General features: G+C 35.6%; 1 long non-coding RNA gene across 1 annotated transcript; it reads right to left on the bottom strand.

The window, feature by feature from the left end:
- Positions 1–13,023: 13,023 nt before the first annotated feature.
- On the bottom strand, positions 13,024–17,855 carry LOC128987606 (uncharacterized). The gene is made up of 2 exons (XR_008490254.1): positions 17,745–17,855; positions 13,024–13,196 (listed from the first exon to the last, which is right to left on the bottom strand). It is a non-coding gene; the product is annotated as an uncharacterized LOC128987606 (long non-coding RNA).
- Positions 17,856–20,190: the final 2,335 nt, after the last annotated feature.

Genomic DNA, 20,190 nt, shown 5'->3' with positions numbered 1-20,190 from the left:
AAGCGTACACGTATTGCGTACCTAATTAAAGCACGCTGTTATGTGTTGTTTGGTTGTAATTCTGGTCTGCGGCAAAAAACTATGGGGTAAAAGTAAAAAGTGTATGGCAAAAGTAGATGCAGCAATTAGCAACTTTCTGTGCTATAATCAGTGCAAGGAAGGCCCCTGTGGTTTTTTTTCGCACACTAGTATTTTAACCAAAGAACACAAAACAGTGTGCTTTTATTATGCACGTAATACGTGTAAATAAATTGGTTAAGGCGGTTCCACTCACACGTTGCGTTGTTCTTGAACCTTTCGAGAACCGGCCACCTCTGGCCCTAATCCACATATAGATGTTTGGTTAGGTTAGGTTAGGTTATATAGTTAGAAAAACTAGAAAAGATTTTATAGTGGAGCCTTGCTGTTGACCGCCCCTCCACCTCTGTCCATGGGAACACGCTTCCCAAATACTATTGACTCTGTACTAATACTACTGAGTATTGACTCTGTATCTATTTTGATCAGACATCCCATCTTTATGGACCAGCTGTCGCCAATCTTTTATTTAAAAGATAACATAGTTGATTGAACCAGTCACAGAATACCATAGTGTTGAAATAAACCCTTAAATATGGTTTGTATTCTAATCTTATCTTAGTTTAAACAATAATATTTACGAGGACAGAGGTTTTAAAGTACAAGGTTTAATGGTACATAAATGGTTAAAATAAGGTTACAAAAGTTGTTCAGGGGTGGGGATTCGTGCTGGCTGAATCAAAAGATTTCATTGATGCCTAATTTAAATTTTCAATAAGTACGGTAAGTTATAAATTTAATAATCTTTTAAAAACAATAAATGGGAAGGATTTTGATTTTGATGAATGGAGGTAAGTTGGGTCCAAATGGATGCTTGAGGAGTCTTAGTCTGAGTTAATAAAATGGAATGTTCTCACCAATTTTCTATAATAATAATTTTCTTCTTAGTAATGTAGGCCTAAATTCTTCTTTCTTCAGTTAAATTTGGAAATTTTGACAATACTTTCTTTTATAATTTCAGAATTATTTTCACAATTAAGTTATTAGATTCTGTGTGTTCTTCTTGGATACTTTAACTGCACTGTCAGTCTCATTGTTGTACATCATTTCCAGTTATGGGGTTCACATAAATAAGAACATGGTTGAAATTTACTTGTAATCTTGACTCCAGATGCACTGTATTTTAAATGGAGGAATTGTTTTGAATAATAATTTTGGATAAGCCAATGAATAAATTTTGATGATCAATTATATATATGTTGAGACAATATGGTTTTATTAACAATGAACATGAATAAATATTGAAAATATAACAAGATTGAGTTTGGAATTTAAATAAGGAATATATTTATAAACATTGAATTTTGAGTCATTACAGTGTCTAAATTATAGTTTTAAATTTTGTTGTTGCTGATGGGTAATAACAGTTACTATACCTCACAATAAGTCGTTCTACAAGCTAAACTTGGTAAAAAAGTCCATGTATTCGACATAAATTAGTAATTTACATCAGTACAATCTGTTAGTGGCTTACATCAACTACGACAATTAATTTAGATTTTTTTAAACTGGCGACCATTAACATGGGATGGGGATGGAATGTCTACTTACTTTATTCCTTCAACTATATACTGTATTTGAGCGACGATATTCAAAAGTTGAAAAGGTTCATGACATTAGTAAGGCAATACTTCCCAAATTTTAAATACTATTCAGGTGCTTTAAATGGACAAAGTTTTTGAATTGTGATATAACAAACGGCTTGGCGTAAAACCAACAGTGAATACATTGTTTATGGTGACTAAATAGAAGTCATGTCATGTTGCACTTCAATTTACAATTTAAAACAGTTTATTGGTTTAGAATTGTTTTACGTTTATTAACAAGAACTAAATGCTTTTACCAACAGTCTTCCAATTACCAATAGTCTGTCTAATTAGAAACCAAACCTATCTCCAAATTATAAAGTAGGGTTTCTGTAGTATTTTGTAGTGAGTGTAGTGCGTTCTACTTGAGGGCAGTGTATTCAGGGAGTTTTTAGATCTCGTTCATGTTTAAATAAGTGTAATATGGTATATAACAATAAATCAATATTTTGTCACTACCTATTTGAAATATACTTTTTTTGCTTAAAGCATTTGTGTTATTTGAAACCTTTGAAATATGACTAAAAAGTGTAATTTCGTATATTTACCAGAGCAAATTTCCAATAAGCTACGCTTCTCCCCCCCCCCCCCCCAACGCTTTATGGTCGTCTTGGTTACGCTAATGATGAAGTATGATTAGCCTGTGATGGCTGTTTGTCGTCATTTTGGAATATTGCGTCAAGTAATATTCGATAAAGCTTTACACTGTATATTATCATTATTTTTATTAAATGCTGTTCCATGGTACTTGATATCCCCTGGAAACATACGGACACTCAGTTAGTTGTCTAGGTATCCGAGGATTTAGGGCTCGCCTTGACATTGGAAGGTCACTGGCTCAATTTTAATTGTGATTGATTCCGAACCATCAATGATGCTATCGAACAATAGGTCTACATTCGATGGTAACATCTGACCAGGGTTTGGACCATTCCTTTGTAAAAAAATTCAGTATAAAACTGCGTAGACAAACGTAATTTATGTAAAAAATTCTTCATAATTTATGTGGAAGTAAGGTATTTTTTTTTCATATAGCTATATTTTATATAAACGTGAATAGAATATAAATCAATTGCTACATCTTGCTGGTTGGAATTCGATTTGTCTTACTTTGTTATAATATCCTTAACTTCCTATACGTGTTTAATCAAACCTCTAAATATAGTACTACATTGTCAGCACACTACTTTAATAGCGTAATGAGTTCTATCAAGAGCATAGATTTCAAACATCAAAATCTATACCAGTTGATCAAGTAATAAACTCGTTTCTATTTACACATGCCAAATATAAAACTTGTTTAAATGAAAGGTCAAAAAGCCCGCCAATCTTTCGATATACATATGAGGAAGAGGATAAAAATGAAGAAGCAATGTCCATGATATTCGTTGTTGCCGTCACAAGTCTCCTATCTCAAGTTGGCACTCCTGTCGAGCTCCTGTGCAAACAGTTGTACCAACCTTCATCATCATATTAGACCATCCATCTTCGTATATCCTTCTCCATGTCATCTTAGACACAAATATTCTATTGATGTTTTCATCAGGTTCAGGTAGGTGTTATTAAAAATTTGACAATAAAAAGTGTATTCCCCTTACAAAAATAAAGCACATAAAATGCAGTAAACTAGTTGTTATTAAATACAAATATCCTACTAGTGTTTTTAAATTGGCATAAACTCTGTATACGAATAGTTAATTTCTGCACAGCTAAGTTATACAAAAATCTAAAAGAAAAATATGTTTCCAATCCCAAACCTTACTATTCTAAACAAACGATGTTTCTTTTTTTATTACGAGAACTATTTTTCAGGTGACTTATAGATAAATTGCAAACCTATGGCAGAATGACTATACTAATATGATTTAATTGTTTGACACCTAGTAGTAGCTCTGTGTGATATGTTGCATCGTAATGAGAAGTATCTTTTAATAAACATCACGAAAAATCCATTCCGGGGCTCTACATTCGTTTCGATATTAGACCACGATTACTATGACCACTAACTTGCCACTCAATGGGTCACCTTCGGGACTAAAATACTCCCTTCGCAAAATGTCGACAGTTTTGAGGGAAAGAGATCCCATCCCCTTCACCCTAATTTGAAACAACAGCCGATAGCTAATCAGCTGATATATACATTCGGCTAAAAAGAGTGGTGGGGGGAACTAGGAAACATCTATATCTATTACTTATTTAATACGCAAGCAGGATTTTTGTGACAATTACTCCTCCGAAACTACTGAACCGATTGACATGTTTTTGGTGTCATTGGAAAGAGCGTAACGTGAAGTTGTGCAGGAAACTTTCTTTTTAGGTAAATAATCAGAGAGTGAGTCCCTGGGGCCCTTTTAAAGTTTTGTATTTCTCCATAAGATTAACATGGGAAACAAACATTGTTTTGAAACTCCAGCTGTTGTCAGAAATTAAATATCTATCTATATATTAATAGGCAAGCATGTTTCTTTAAAACCTTTTTTCTCAGCTTGTGTGCATCGTGGGGTAAATCTACGCATACCGTTAGAAAGCTATTTTCCTGTAGGTGTGCAGAATCCCTTTATAAATTTAAATAGGCTCAAAGATAAGCACAAAAAATGAGTTTACAAATTTGAAAAAATTAACATGGATCTTATGCGTTGCCATGCTGGTGACGAAATAACAACGAAATATAAACAGAAAATCAAAACAAAATGGAAGAAACTCCAATCACATGTTTTATTTACAGTGTGGGGTGAAAATAGAGAAGTGAGTACATTACATATTTTTGGTCGAGTTTCGACCACTGGACGACCTCTCGTTACATTTAAATGTGAACAACCAGAACTGTCAAATTCCTGAAGAAGAACAATGTTGTTAATTGTAAACAGTCAATGTGTAAATTATCTATGTTGTATTAAAAATGTGTATAGTTTTGGATGTTGGTTTGTGTTTAATGATATAAGTTATTAATTATTGAATTTTTATTTTAAGGATAATGAGTATGGCATATGAGTATGGCTATGATAAATAACTTCATTTCAGAGTTCTGCCAGTTTTTGCCTAACTCTGTTCTGTAGAGTTTAAAGTAGCCTACACCCTCACCTACAAATTGGCTAAATAACTTAGGTAGGCCTACGGTACATTATAAAAGCCGACAGCCTTTTTACTTTGACTTAAATTGTAAGCTTACCTTTTCCCGTCCATGGACAGTTTGATAGTTAAACATTAACCCTTTAAACTGGAATAGGACTGTTATGTAAATTGTGAGTATTTTTATCAGTTAATAATCTTTTAGTTGACTCTTTTAAAATCATCGGAAATTATGACTGTTATTAGTTTTTAAACAAATCATTTGTTTATTTGTAACTCCTCAACTCCTGTACTTATTTGAAATTGCTCGATTTCGAGCAATATGTACACTAGTACTTATTTAATACGCAAGCAGGATTTTTGTGACAATTACTCCTCCAAAACTACTGAACCGATTGACATGTTTTTGGTGTCGTTGGAAAGAGCGTAACGTGAAGTTGTGCAGGAAACTTTCTTTTTAGGTAAATAATTAGAGAGTGAGGCACTGGGGCCCTTTAAAGTTTCATATTTCTCCATAAGAATAACATGGGAAACAAACATTGTTTTGAAACTCCAGCTGTTGTCAGAAATTAAATATTGATAATTGGTCTCCATAGAAGCATGAGAAAACTCACAATGTTTACATTACCTTTGACATTTAAATGTAAACAACCAGAACTGTCAAATGCCTATTTCACGATTTCAGACAGCTTATCCAAAAAAATAAAACAACTATGTGGTAAGGTTTATTTAATCTTAAACTTTTTGATGGATTATTTATTATAAATCTATTTCAATGATTATGAAACAGATTTTTCCCGTTGTGAAGCAAAAATTAAAAGTGAGAAGAAGAACATATGTTAATTGCAAACATACAATGTGTAAATAATCTATGTTGTATTAAAATTGTGTATAGTTTTGGATGTTGATTTGTGTTTAATGATAGCCTATGTTATTGGTTATTGAATTTTTATTTTAAGAATTTGGCATATGAATATGCCTATGATAAATAACACCATTTCAGAGTTCTGTCAGTTTTTGCTTAACTCTGTTCTGTACAGTTTAAAGTAGCCTACACCTTATTGTCTACAAATGGCTAAATAACTTAGGTACGGTACATTGTAAAAGCTGAGAGCCTTTTTACGTTAACTTAAATTGTAAGCTTACCTTTTCCCGTCCATGGGCAGTTTGATAGTTAAAAATTATCCCTTTAAACTGGAATAGGACTGTTATGTAAATTGCGAGTATTTCCATTAGTTATTAATCTTTTAGCCGACTCTTTTAAAATCATCGGAAATTATGACTGTTGTCAGTTTTTAAACAAGTTATTTGTTTATAAATAACTCCCGTACTTCTTTGCAATTGCTCGATTTCGAGCAACATGTACACTAGTTCCCCTTAAACCACCTAAATTTTGTGAACTGAGTAAAGTAGTGAAATATGATACTAGAGGGACCTGTGCGATGATACTACTAAGGGGGCATGTACGATGATGCTACTAGGGGGACCAGTGCCATGATACTATTAGGAGGAACTGTGCGATGGTACTACTAAAGGGACATTTGCGATGATGCTACTAGGGGGACCTGTGTGATGATAATACTAGGGGGGCCTGTGTGATGCTGCTACTAGGGGGACCTGTGCGATTATGCTACTAGGGAGACCTGTGCGATGGTACTACTAAAGGGACATTTGCGATGATGCTACTAGGGGGACCTGTGTGATGATAATACTAGGGGGGCCTTTGTGATGATGCAACTAGGGGGACCTGTGCGATTATGCTACTAGGGAGACCTGTGCGATGGTACTACTAAAGGGACCTGTGCGATGATGCTACTAGGGAGACCTGTGCGATGGTACTACTAAAGGGACATTTGCGATGATGCTACTAGGGGGACCTGTGTGATGATAATACTAGGGGGGCCTTTGTGATGATGCAACTAGGGGGACCTGTGCGATTATGCTACTAGGGAGACCTGTGCGATGGTACTACTAGGGGGACCTGTGCGATTATCCTACTAGGGAGACCTGTGCGATGATGCTACTAGGGAGACCTGTGCGATGGTACTACTAGGGGGACCTGTGCGATTATGCTACTAGGGAGATCTGTGCGATGGTACTACTAAAGGGACCTGTGCGATTATGCTACTAGGGAGACCTGTGCGATGGTTTTTTTTTTTTTTTTTATAGAGGGCCAGGCTTACAAGTTACCATGGGATTGCATCGCAGCTAGAACAGCTTGTTGTGCACCCTCGTTCACAGATCCTCATTCTCCGTCAAATCCCAGGTCTTTGGTGAACCGTGAGAGCCTTTTGACTATGGTGACCTGTTTTTCCCTTTGATCTCCCATCAATAGGCCAAGGCAAGGGATCTCATACGCAGACCTTGTAGGGCTGGGCACATAAATATACCTTCACAGCTTTCACAAGGTCTCTGGCTGGGGCAAGCCGTAGCGAGATTTCCCCGAAAGGACTCAGCTCCTGAACTTGCTTGACCAGCCAATCCTTTGTGGCTGCGTCAGCACAACCTCCACCTTTCTTCCTGGAGGCTTCAGTAGAGTCAGCTTTGGGGGTACCACCCTTGCCCTGCTTTTTCCCAGCATCCTAGTTCCCGGAGGAACTGGCTTTGCAGGCAGCAGAGTTAGGGTGCTTGGCAGCCCACACCAGCCTCCTCTCACTTCTGGATAGCACCTTTTCGCCTTTGGCTAAAGCATCCGCTATCCTCCATCTTTGCAACTCACCCCTGGAAAGTCGTTTTTCGTACGAGGGATCTCATACGCAGACCTTGTAGGGCTGGGCACATAAATATACCTTCACAGCTTTCACAAGGTCTCTGGCTGGGGCAAGCCGAAGCGAGATTTTCCTGAAAGGACTCAGCTCCTGAACTTGCTTGACCAGCCAATCCTTTGTGGCTGCGTCAGCACAGCCTCCACCTTTCTTCCGGGAGGCTTCATTAGAGTCAGCTTTGGGGGTACCACCCTTGCTCTGCTTTTTCCCAGCATCCTAGTTCCCGGAGGAACTGGCTTTGCAGGCAGCAGAGTTAGGGTGCTTGGCAGCCCACACCAGCCTCCTCTCACTTCTAGATAGCACCTTTTCGCCTTTGGCTTAAGCATCCGCTATCCTCCATCTTTGCAACTCGCCCCTGGAAAGTCGTTTATCGTTCCTTTCCGGTTTCTGCGAGCTTGTCGTCATCGTCAGATTTCAGTAGACCTTCCTCCTCCATTTGGGTCAGACTGTCTACATTGTTCTCACGAATACCGGGTATTTAAGTCCACCTCCCCAGTGACCCGATTAGAGAGGTAAGGGGTGCGTACGACTGGGTTACCCCTGGTTCCCAGAAGGCTCCGTTAAGACACTGAATATTAGGCCCCCAGTGCCACAAGACTCTTGGCACGGATCGCATTACACCTTAGTCTAGGGCCCCCCTCACTTGGTTCTGTAGGTGGACCAACACCCAGTGGCAGAAGGTAGCTCTCCGCAGCTAACAAGTGAGAGTTGGGGTTTAGGTTGTGGCCAATCTGCCGAACCAACCCCGCATGCGAGGTTTGGCCGGAACGGCGCGAAATTTTCTCCCACTCACTAAACCCCCATACCTTCCATACCTGTGCGATGGTACTACTAAAGGGACCTGTGCGATGATGCGTTTTAGCAAGGAATAAGATTGGACTATCTTATTGTATGAATACAAATTTGTTCAGTTAATAAAGTAGATTAATTAAAATAAGGTAACGATTATAATATATATAAACTTAAGTACACTGCTTACGGCTTCTCTTTGAAAACATCGTTGGTTAGGATTTACACTGACATTATTCTTTATAACAATCCTTGCGGCATCAAAGTACAGTATTTAGAAGCTTTTTCCAATGGAGATGCAGGCTTTGGGTGTTCTAATGTTACTTTTGATGATATTTTCCCGTTTTAAGTGTTTTCATATTTTATATTACACAATGGAAGGCAACAGGTACCTTGTTAGTCTAAGAAATGTGGATAAAGACAGTGTACAGTACAAATTATATATATTTTTAGATTGTGTCCCCTACTCGGGCCAGAGCTTTGAGTAGAAGCAATTTGAACTACATCCAAAGATCTAACATAGAAAGAAGTAAAGTTCACACACTTAGGTTTGCTGCAACAGGGAGGGTAAAAAAGTGTTTTTAATGTAAAATGTTAATAGGTACTGTAGTTTAGTAAGAAATTAATGAATTTTCCAAATTTGATCAAAATATGTTCATAAATAAGCGAACTACAACAGTTGACTTATTCTCCATAAGAATAACATGCAAATTTTAAAATTACAATTTTTTTGAATTTTCTCCGTAACCCTTAAGCGCATAATAACGCTTCAATATACTAAATTATTTGTTTCTGTAAGCTCTACATAATGGTTTGGAAAGTAATTGAGAAATTTTGTGTTTTTAGAGTCAAAAATGGGAAAACCCTATTTTTACCCCATAAAAAACCCCATAAACCCCCGTTCACATAGTCCGATCATGCTGGTTCGCGAACTCATTCAAGTTTATCTTGCTTTGCACCTTTAAACAAAATTTTATCAAAATCAGACAAAAATTACTCAAGTTATCGCGTTCACGGACACATATATATATATATATAAATCTATATATAAAAATTTTAACGAAAGGTGTTTTTGGCCTCTGGGGACATCAAAACAAAAAAGTAAATCGGTCCCGGGTCTAGGTCTTACCATGCCACCTACGGTAATAGCTTACTTCCCCATAGGGAAATTCGCTAAAAGGATAACTATATTTTTATTATTAAATTATTGTAATTATTTAATTATTTCTCATAAAATTAGATAGACTGTTCATTGCTTATATTATAAAATGCAATGTTGTACAGTGTTACAGTTTTAAATCGAGTAGGATGAACATTGTTACACTATGTAAACAATAATTTATTACCCTTTTAACAGTTTTTCAAAGTTTAATATTTTAGTCCGTAATTTGGCAGAGATTCGTGTCATGCTGTGAACAATATTAAGATTTATTGTTATTATAATGATGAGCGAGTCCCAGGTGTAGGCGCAGACATATTTCTCAGTTTGAGGGTGAGACCAGCCAATCACTTGGGTCGTAAATCTTTCATGTCACTTTTACGTTCACTATAAACCTGGCTATCTCCCGGGCAGGGACTCAAAATGAAGCAAGCAAACATTGATGATATTCAAATTCAATTGAACATTTCAAAAGCAAATTGTTTTTATACAAATATTATTATGGGATGGAAAACAAACATTATAGGAGAAAACATACTAAATTATAAGAAATTAATATTAATGGTGAATGAATGACATGTAATGCTACAACACTGCAACTATTGTTATAGAGACAACTAACCCCGCTCACAGAAAATATGACAGGGAATCTCAGCAACTTGAAGCCCTTCACAACAAAGAAGACACTTCACATTTAATTAGCTCATTAGTCAATACAATTACGCTATTATCTCTCTACTAATTAAACAGTACCCTGCGGTTTCCTTTAACAAACGGTTTTTTTTAAATTATTGTGACATTGTATAATATTGTTTTCATGATACTTTCAATACTTTTTTATTCCGTTGTTATTTCGTCACCAGCATATCAACCCATAAGGCCCATGTTATTTTTTTTACATTTTGAATACATTTTTCGTGCTTGAGTTTATTTTAATTTATAAAGGGATTCTGCACTTCTACAGGAAAATATCTTTCCAACAGTATGCATAGATTTTCCCTGCTATGCACACGAGCTGAGAAAAAAGATTTTTTAAGAAACATGCTTGTCTATTAATATATAGATAAAATATAGTTTTAAAGTAAGATAATCTTTTCAGCTGCGGTAACCGACTTCAATCTACTTTTTTTATACAACACAATCTCTAGGCATTTTTTTTAAATTTTACACATGTTCTAAATGTGTTTTTTAAGCAGTTGATTAAAAACATGTTTCATATATCCTCAAATTTGCTATCAAAATGAACAGGAGAGTAAGATATTAGTTTATACTGTCGGATTTGAATATTTTCACTAATTAGAAAAATGTTACAAAGAGAAAGTAGAGCCAGAAGTCAGACTCGCTGATCAGGTCCGGATTAAAGGAAGCCAAGCGGCATGATGGCATGATGGTGTGGAGACGTGCCAGACGGCAAGACACCGACAACCACCACGTCCCTACCACCCTCTAGCGCCTCTAGACTTATCTCAGTCACCTTCCAACTCAGTCTATCCTCGAGGCATTAGTGGTGAGCTATGGAATGGACAAATGAGAAGGTTTTGGAACTAATTGGGGCGAATCCAAAACCTCCGGGGTAACTTCGGCCGTTGGACTGCACCAACAATTACAACTAACAGCTGCTAACAATAAACCATCATCCACTTGAGTAATTTTTTACCAATTTTGATTAATTTGGTTTAAAATGTGTAAGGTGGGATAAAATTGAAAGAGTTTGCGAGCCAGCGTGATTGGACCATGAGAACGGGGTTTTACGGGGGTTTTATTGGGGAAAAATTGGGTTTTCTCATTTTTGACTCTCGAAAAACAAAATTTCCCGATTTCTCATTAGACCTTTTTAAAGAGCGTAAAAAACAAATAATTAAGTATATCATAGTGTTTTTTACAGTTATTGGTAACGGAGAAAATTAAAAAAACATTTAAATTTAATATTTCCATGTTTATTTTTATGGAGAGTTATGTAAAATGTTGTAGTTTGCTTGTTCATAGGCATATTTTGATCAAACTTGGCAAATTTGTTCATTTTTACTAAGCTATTAATATTTCACTTAAAACAAACTTTATTAGTTTCCTTGTAGCAGCAAACCCAGGTACTCGTTAAACCTAATGTCATTTAAATACATTTCATTGAAATCAATGCTATACCATTTATGGGAGTAAATCCTGTAATCAAGGGAAGGGAATTATACTTGAAAAAAAAATTCAAATAAACATTATGATCAATCTGACACAAGAAACTTTCTCCCATTAGCTTGCCAACAACCATGGGTAAGCGGTGGGAGTAAATAACTGATATTCTATAGGGAAAATCACAAAAGTTGCAATAACTTTTGAACCGTAATTGCTTCAGCAATGAGGGTTGCACCATTTTGTTTGGAACCATCTTTAAGAAAATCCTATTTTTCGTTTATTTTATGGGTTTTTATGAGGAGATCTCCATTAAAATCAAAATGTCAACAAAATGAAAAAAAAAACACCTGAAGATGCCATAGATTAGTGTACCTACATACCAAATTTAATCAAAATCGGACAACAGATCCACACATACAGACAACACTTCAAAAACCACTTTTTGGGTCCAGAGGGACCCAAAAGGGGTATATCCACTCATAACTCAAACTCAAATTTTTTTTATGAAAACAGTACTTTCTCCATAAAAACAACAATCATATAAAAAAATCCCTATGATATAATATACGGGGAGAAAGTAAAAAGATGTTGAGATACCGATACCTACTCAAGATATTGAAAAATACCCTTAGTAAAAAATTTACCCAGATCAGGTGCAAATCGTAAGCTTAAAAAGACCACCACTTAGAACTTTAGATTGTTATTTTATTCCCATGTTTTCATTGAGTTAAGTAAACTTGCAAATTAGTTTGTTTTTTATATGCTTTTATAATTCAACCAATGAAACAATTCTTTGTTTCCTTGTAGCAATCTTAAGTACAGTTTGGTCTATTGGTATTCATTTTTGTAAGTCCGTATATTCGTTTTGAGCATGGATCTATGTGTAAATTACAGGACTAAATACTGATGTAATAAAGCGTCTGGAAGTTGAATCAATCAGCTAGTGTCCTGATAGGACATTTTAATAACAAGTAACAAGTAGTTTGACTTTTAAACTAGAAAAGGTGTTTAAAAATAAATCTACTAGTGTCTGGAGGTTAAGAAACAGCACTTTGAAGTTATAAATGCTGAATTAAATATTACTAATGAAAATTGCTCTGTAAACCTTTGTAATAAAATTAGCTGTGCCTTACTACTAAAAAGAATTGTTTCAAGAGAATAATAACCGTCTTGTATTGAAATTTTCCCAAAGTAGGTATAGCTCTTATGTGGGTAGTTAATTTAAATTGAAAATTGGTTCACAACAATTACAGTATGAAGTTTATGGGATTAATATTAGAACAATACTGGACTGTACATGAGCTTCTGGCATCTTTCCAGTTCACTGGTCCATTAGGCTAAAATTATGTTTTGTTGAACACTATTTACATTTTATTTTTTAATATAAAAACCAGTTAGCTCTATTCTATATCAATTTCATTTTAAACATGTGAAAAACTACAAGACTGTGTTCACAAAATACTTTGTATTTCCATGTTACAAAGATCAGTTGTCAGGCACACATGAAGGTATGGGATGGCAAGGGGCTCGAATACACTGTACTTTCATGAGTACACACTTCTCTCCAAATCCACACTGAATATCATCACATGCGCTTGACGTAGGTGTATTGCTTGATGAAGCCTGAAATTATATGAAATTATTTTTACTTATTATAAAACAGCTTAAACCATTTATAACTGGAGATTTTACACTATTCTAGATAATAATTTTCCATGAGATTTGTGAGGAAGGTTATCTCTTAAATCAAGTGTGAAAGTAGAAGTAATTAGAGTAAGAGTAAGAGTAATTAGAGAGGAGGTTTAAAAAAAATAAAATATATGACTTTAATCATGACACACCACACTCATTAAGTTTGATTTACGATTAACTTATTCTATGATGAAGTTATGTTACTTGTTGAAATTTCGTGTTTGTATTGGTAATTTTTCGTTGGGAATTAATAAGTAAAATAAAATAAAATACAGTTTTTAGGACCAAAGTTGAATGTTTTAAAATTTGTTAATACATGATACGATAAAACTAAAGAAAAACACATTACTAGTAAGAACTATTGGTTTGTGTTGCAACAAGTAAGGTATTGTTTGTATGGTACCTATATATAAAATCCGTTCAATACCTGATTTAAAAAAAAACCATTTACACAAATCACAACATATGTACTTATATGTTGTGATTTCAGTAATAGTATATTACGTTACTAGTCCTGAAAATAAGTGTTTGCCGGACGAGTGTGGTAAACACATTTTGGACGAGTGACGTACGATAGATTACGCCATAGTAAATAGAGTATAATACAGTAGCTGATTGGTGTCCAGTAAAACTCATTACAGTACAGTAGTACGCAATGAAACCCCATTTGATTAAGCTGGTGGCAAACAGCTGTTTTCTGGACTATATCCTTGCGTGGGAAGTTCGTCAAAATAGTGTAGTGTGGCGTATAGTAATAGTATATTACGTTACTAGTCCTGAAAATAAATGTTTACCGGACGAGTGTGGTCGTTCCCGTGCGAGACGAAGTCGAGTACGGGATTACCATACGAGTCCGGTATACACATTTTGGACGAGTTACGTACGATAGTTTACGCCATACTACTTAATTCGTACACATACACATCCTTATATATTTCCACCAACTAAAGGACTAAACATCACCAGTCATAACCTCTAAGAGAGGTTATGTTTTTGTTTGATAACCAATCATTGCCACGCAAATACAGTATAATCAGCTGATTGGTGTCCGGCAAAATTCATTGCAGAACAGTATTACGCAATGAAACCCCATTTGAATAAGCGGCAAACAGCTGTTTTCTGGACTAAATCCTTGCTGGGGAAGTTCGTCAAAATAATGTAGTGTGGCGTAATAGTATATTACGTTACTAGTCCTGAAAATAAGTGTTTACCGGACGAGTGTGGTCGTTCCCGTGCGAGACGAAGTCGAGTACGGGATTACCATACGAGTCCGGTACACACATTTTGGACGAGTTACGTACGATAGTTTACGCCATACTACTAAATCTGTACAAATCCTTATATATTTCCACCAACTAAAGGACTAAAAATCACTAGTCATAACCTCTAAGAGAGGTTATGTTTTTGTTTATAACCACTCACTGCCAACTAAATACAGTATAATCAGCTGATTGGTGTCCGGCAAAACTCATTGCAGTACAGTAGTACGCAATGAAACCCCATTTGAATAAGCTGGCGGCAAACAGCTGTTTTCTGGACTAAATCCTTGAGTGGGAAGTTCGTCAAAATAATGTAGTGTGGTGTAAATATATTTACCTAACCCGCCATGTTAAACTTCCCTATCCCAAGCGTGATGTATACAACTTCTTTACTTCCCGAGTGATGTAAAGTTGAAAACTACGTTCAACGCTATAAATCAGCTGTGCGCCTGAATGTTATTGTTATGCTTTAAAGTATTTTCCTAACCTAGCTTTTGTTTGTAAAAGAACGTTACTGTTAGAAGATGAATGAAATGGATAATGAAAAATATTGTACGTAACCCCATGTATATTGTCAGGTCAGGTTAGCATTAGCATAATAATAAAAAGTGCTAATTCAAAATGTCTTGTACGTTACACGACGCAAGAGCGTGTTTACTTAGGTGAATTATGCAACTCGCTTCCGCTCGTTGCACAACATTCAGTATTCACCTGCGTGGTGTAAAATCGCTCTTACTACACTTGTAATGTAAATAGCTATTACGCCACGCTACATTATTACCTATGTAGTAGTAGTAGTATGTAGTATTATATAGTAGTATTAGTATGTAGGTTATAATCCATGGTATCTCCAGGCGTTTTTTCATTTTTTTGAAATTTTAATTTTTAATGGGGATTTTCCCATAAAAACCGGAAAAATCGGATTTTCTCAAAAATGCCTCCAAATTTATAGTAATGAGAAAATAGCCTATTGAGTTTGGGATATTTTTGTTAAATTTTGTACAACTAAATCTAGACTTCTACAGGACCGATTTGAATTTTGTTAATTAATGGGTCATTAGAAAGCCTAACCCATGTAGATTTGCAAATAATTATAAAATTGTGATTTTATTAAATATTTGTGGTGAAAAATTAAAAATAACAAAAATACATTAAAAACTGGGGTTTTCAAGTTTCTGTTTTCAAGATTCTATTTGTAGCCAGCTTTTGGCTGCCTTTATTAAGTATTTTCAAGAATTGCATAGTAGTTATTTGTAGTAAATTTTAATCTCTTTCAGAATATCACATTCACTTTGGTCGATTACCCTCCATTTAAAAGATATTGGCAATAATCTAAGTGATCTCCAAATTTATAGTAGTGAGAAAATACTTAAAAATACTTAAAATTTATTTAAAATTAATTATTGTTAAACTTTGTACAACTAAATCTAGACTTCTACCGGACCGATTTTGTTACCTACTAAATGGGTCGTTGGAAAGCCTAATTCGTGTAGATTTGCAAATAATTATGAAAGTTTGATTTTATTAGATATTTAAGGTAAAAAAATAAAAAAATAATCTATACTTATTTAATACGCAAGCAGGTTTTTTGTGACAATTACTCCTCCGAAGCTACTGAACCAATTGACATGTTTTTGGTGTCATTGGAAAGAGCGTAACGTGAAGTTGTGCAGGAAACTTTCTTTTTAAAGAAATAATTAGAGAGTGAGGCCCTGGAGCCCTTTAAAGTTTCGTATTTATCCATGAGATTAACATGGGAAACAAAATTTGTTATGGAACTCCAGCTGTTGTCAGAAATTAAAAGTGAAATATTTATTGATGGTATCCATGGTAACAAAGACAAACCCACAAAATTTAAAAATGTAAACAAGCAGAACGAACTGTCAAATAAATTTTGATTTCACAATTCCACACAGTTGGTTCAAATATATTAAATACTGCATGATTATTAGAACAGGAACGGTAGGGATCATAAACATTAATAAAATATATCACTCGCCCGAATCATTTTTGTCTATGCCCGAATGTAAACATTTAACATTGATTAAATGGAACTGAAAAAATAATGTTAATCTCATTAGTACGGAATTCTTTCAGTTACATCATTTGTTGATCGAGTTTGTTACAATATTTTTGAACTGCTGTAATAATATTTTACAGGAAATAATTGTTAGATAAATTCATGGATATAAGTAATAACTCAGATTCTTCAAACTTTGCTGTTATTAAAATTGTGTATCCGCAGCAAACCTTCAGACTAAGCGAATTTCCATTTACCTGGCTTAATTTATATAAAGATATTCCCTGAAAATGGTCATTTTTTCCTATTTAAATAACATTAAGTTAATTTTAATATGAGTACTTAGGTTTGCTGCTACAGGGAAGGTAGGTGTGTTTTTGTTGAAATGTTGATAGCTAAAAATATGATTGTTATTGGTTTGCAAATCCTGTAATACTTTACAATAGCTCGAATTCGAGCAACATGTACACTAGTACATTTAAAACTCCTTTTATTCTAGGTTTATATTTTCAATTTTATATTTGTAGCCAACTTTAGGCTGCCTTTATTGAGTATATTCAAGAAATTCATAATATTAATTTGTAGGACATTTTATTCTCTTTCAAAATATCACCATCACCTTCCACTTTGGTCGATTTCCTCACCGTTTCAAAGTTATTTGCAAAAACGTTAAGCAACCTCCAGGTTTATAGTAGTGAGAAAATACTGAATTAAAGATGTTGTTATGCTTGTTATGCATAAAACTTACATTGATTTTTGTTGGACTCAAAAAAGCTGTTTGAGTTCTTATAATGAGCAGACAACACTGAAAAAAGGTTTTTCCTAACATTTGGTACGTACCAAACGATTGGCTTCATTTTTTCCTTGTGATGGTTTAAAACAGTGTTTTATTCTTGGGGAGGCCTATGCACCTGGATAATTTATGAAGTTTAAGAAAAAACAATACACATACTAAAAGCAAACTATAAAACTAAAACCGGAATAAGTTTTTTAATTTGTTGTTCAACTGGATTAAGAATACAAAATAAAAACGTTAACCTACCACACCTGACGCTCACACAGTGCAATTTCCAATCGAATAATAATTGTATTCTACCTTAAGTGCAATTAGTTGGTTTATACAATTTAAAACAATTTCTTTCCTTATACTATGTATAGGGGGAGAAAGTAAAAATCCTTGCCTAGAAAAAACAAACTAACCTGCGTTTTTTCCTTGATTTTACTAGGAAACCCAGAAGTATAACCTATGAGAAGAACAAAACAGAAAAACTTTCCAACCATCTTTGATTCACTGACGATTCTTCACAACTGAGAATCATTAGAAACCCAAATGACCTGATCAGAATATGTAAATCAATGTTGTATTTCCAAGTACAGAGTCCATTTGAATACCAGTTTCTTTCTTTTGATTATTTCTTCAAGAATTAGCAAATTGTGGCTATTAGACAAAAACCCTTGATATCTTAGTTGAGGTAATTTTTTAGTAAAATAATCAATGTTGACTCTTATTTATAAAAAACTAGCGATACCCAGCGCAAGAACTGATATAAAAGTGTCTTGCAACCTTATGAGCAAACTTTGTCATGTTATTCAGCATGCCAAACGAAACAACAAATGTAATATAACATGTGTCCTATCCCCATTCCGTTTTGTGATTTTGACAAAAACTTGAGCTCGAGCGTTGAAATTATGTAAAAATGTTTATCTTATTGACTGCTATTTTTGTACCAAATAAAGAACTCCAGAACCGTTTTAAAATAGTGGCTTTTTAAAATATACTGGGGCTTTGACGAAGTTTGTTTACCAATTTGAATGAAAGCTGAGCGGAGCATCCAGCATTTTTATTATTTGAGGCCCAATGTAACCTATAGATTTCATTAATTTGTTTTCATTAGTTTTTTTACTGACAAATAAAAAAACTGTAGGGAGAGTGCACCAGCGAATGACCGTTTAAGGTTGAATGTCTACTTGTAAACGACATGGGAAAATATACTACTAAGCTACATTGTACGAAATCGTTAAAATTTATTGCCCATATATCCCTGTACTTCCTGATGATACAACTTAATGCATTGTGTAAAAAAAATATCGAAAAATACAATTTTTTGCACATAAATCATCGCAGTGAATGACCGCATATTATAAAACAAGTACCTGGGGACCGAGTTTTGCTCGGGGAAAATCATTAGTTCACTCTGAAAGCACCTTAGTATTGGAGATACATAAATCCATTTCCCAAACTCCACACGGCTCGCCTTTACCACCACTTCCTATGTCGCGGACCTGTTTCCTTCCCTTCCCATAGCATTTTAGAATTGCAAATACCTTAATCTAATCGTCATAAACAGTTACCACACTCCGGATAGCTCACCTAGACTACTTCCATCACCACTTCCTACGTCGCGGACCTGTTTTTCTCCCTTTCCATAGCATTTTAGGATTGCAAATACCTTAATCTAATCGCCATAAACAGTTCCCTCACTCCGGACAGCTCGTCTTGACTACTTCCTTCACCACTTCCTACGTCGCGGACCTGTTTCCCTCCCTTCCCATAGCATTTTAGGATTGCCCATACCCTTATCTAATCGTCATAAACAGTTCCCACACTCCGGACACAGCTCGCCTTGACTACTTCCTTCACCACTTCCTACGTCACGGACCTGTTTCCCTCCCTTCCCATAGCATTTTAGGATTGCCCATACCCTTATATAATCGTAACAAACAGTTCCCACACTCCAACAGCTCGCCTTGACTACTTCCTTCACCACTTCTTATGTCGCGGACCTGTTTTCCTCCCTTCCCATGTCATAGTTCCCACACTCCGGACTACTCGCCTTGACTACTTCCTTCACCACTTCCTACGTCGCGGACCTGTTTTCCTCCCTTACCATAGCATTTTAGGATTGCAGATACCCTAATCTTATCGTCGTAAACAGTCCCCACAGGGACTGCTCGCCTTTACTACTTCCTTCATCACTTCCTACGTCACGGACCTGTTTCCCTCTATTCCCATAGCATTTTATGATTGCCTTTATTACTTCCTTCACCACTTTCTATGTCGCAGACCTGTTTCCTTCCCTTCCCATAGCATTTTAGAATTGCAAATACCTTAATCTAATCGTCATAAACAGTTCCCACACTCCGGATAGCTCACCTAGACTACTTCCATCACCACTTCCTAAGTCGTGGACCTGTTTTTCTCCCTTTCCATAGCATTTTAGGATTGCAAATACCTTAATCTAATCGCCATAAACAGTTCCCTCACTCCGGACAGCTCGTCTTGACTACTTCCTTCACCACTTCCTACGTCGCGGACCTGTTTCCTTCCCTTCCCATAGCATTTTAGGATTGCCCATACCCTTATATAATCTTCATAAACAGTTCCCACACTCCGGACACAGCTCGCCTTGACTACTTCCTTCACCACTTCCTACGTCACGGACCTGTTTCCCTCCCTTCCCATAGCATTTTAGGATTGCCCATACCCTTATATAATCGTCACAAACAGTTCCCACACTCCAACAGCTCGCCTTGACTACTTCCTTCACCACTTCTTATGTCGCGGACCTGTTTTCCTCCCTTCCCATGTCATTTTAAGATTGCAGACACCTTAATCTAATCGTCATAAACAGTTCCCACACTCCGG

Source organism: Macrosteles quadrilineatus, unplaced genomic scaffold (assembly GCF_028750875.1).
Source record: "Macrosteles quadrilineatus isolate MER2022 unplaced genomic scaffold, UCM_ALF_1.0 Scaffold_2__2_contigs__length_208266976, whole genome shotgun sequence".
Lineage (NCBI taxonomy): Eukaryota > Metazoa > Arthropoda > Insecta > Hemiptera > Cicadellidae > Macrosteles > Macrosteles quadrilineatus.
This window is presented reverse-complemented; position numbering and strand designations above follow the sequence as displayed.